This window comes from Acanthochromis polyacanthus, chromosome 5, assembly GCF_021347895.1.
Source record: "Acanthochromis polyacanthus isolate Apoly-LR-REF ecotype Palm Island chromosome 5, KAUST_Apoly_ChrSc, whole genome shotgun sequence".
Lineage (NCBI taxonomy): Eukaryota > Metazoa > Chordata > Actinopteri > Pomacentridae > Acanthochromis > Acanthochromis polyacanthus.
Window position 1 is genome coordinate 32,784,492 of NC_067117.1, and position 1,732 is coordinate 32,786,223.

The window sequence follows — 1,732 nt, forward strand, 5'->3', positions numbered from 1 at the left end:
GAACAAAAAAATATATATAAAGACAAGAGTTATAAGATGAGTCAGAAGCAAGCAAGATATTAAAAAGAAGAATCAAAGTAATTGTTGTAACATTTACAGATCATTAAATAACAATAATAGCAATGATAATAATAATAATATTAACGCAAATTATTATTGTATTACCATTATTGTAATGATTACTGTCATTATTATTTTACAACAATAATCAGTATAGAAATAATATATATAATAATGCATGTAATTTTTTTCAAACAGTAACAATAATAAATAATAAAAATGTGTATTTATGATATAATTTTATTATAACAATAATCTATGTAGTATAGTAATAATAATAATAACAATAAGAATGCATATTATTATTGTTAATAATATGTATGTATCTATTATTATTATTATATATACTATTATTATTGTAATAAAATAATAAAAATAACATAATAAAATACATTTGTATTATATTACTTTTGCTATTGTTAATAATAATTACATGTATTGTTATTATTATCATTATAGGCAATTAAGATTTTAAAACAATCACATTAAAAAATATCTAATATAAACATAAAAATAATTATGGTATTATAATGAATTTCATAATTTTACAGGTGTAAATATCCTCCATTACACATTCATGCATTTCAGTAAGGGGATCTAATGAAACATTAAGCACAGAAAATACTGTTGTCATGGTTACCATACAAGCATAGGACTGACTGGATGAAGGAACAGTAGAAGAGCTTCATCAGGGTCCTATCAAACTGGAACTTGGCGATCTTTCTCAGACAGAATAATCATTACTGACCTTTTTAACCAGCATTTCACAATTTATGTCAAACTTGAGTTTACTGATTACTGATTATAGCACCCAGATATTTATAGTTAGGAACCAGTTCCACTGACTGGTCATGGACACAGTGCACTGAGGAGCTGGAGGGACCGTCTACAGTCAGTGTAGATCTGCTTTGTTTAAGTCACACTGATCTGAAGGGAAGCTTCTTTGCACCATAATATAAAATCATCCAGAACCTGCCCACGACCAACATCATCACCACCAAGCAGCCTGACGATTACCAAAGCATCAGCTGACCTGGTGATCAATCTGTCATCACAGCGGCTGACACAATCATTTGTGTATACAATACATAAAAAGGCAGATAAAACACAGTCTTGAGGTGATCTGGTGGAAGAGGTTTACCCTGACTTACTGTGATCGATTGGTTAGAAAATCAAGGATCCAACAAACGAGACACACATCAGCACCAAAGACATTTACAAGCTTCTCTACCAAAATGTGAGGCTTGATTTCGTTGAAAACTGATGAGAAATCAACAAAAAGCAACCTGGCATGATTCTTACTACCTTTCAAGTACTTATCCATGATTCAGTAAGGTAGCAGTCTAGCATGTGTTTAGCTTTTGACTAGTGTCCAAAAAAAAAAAAACACAAAATAACTGAAAATGACTAAAAAGTCACTTAGAATGTCCAAATAAGGCACAGCATGTCCATAAAGAAACACAGAATAACCTAAACAAGGTGAAAAATGACTAAAAAGGCACCTGGAATGTCCAAGTCAGGTACAAAATGGTCACAGAGAAACATAAATTTATTTTTTCCCAGCATGCATCAGGTTCTTGAAGGCATCGTGAGTCAAATGCTGCGTTCAACACCGGCCTGTTAACCAGTGAACCTGATGGGATCCACATTCCTCTGAAACCCTGCTGAATGG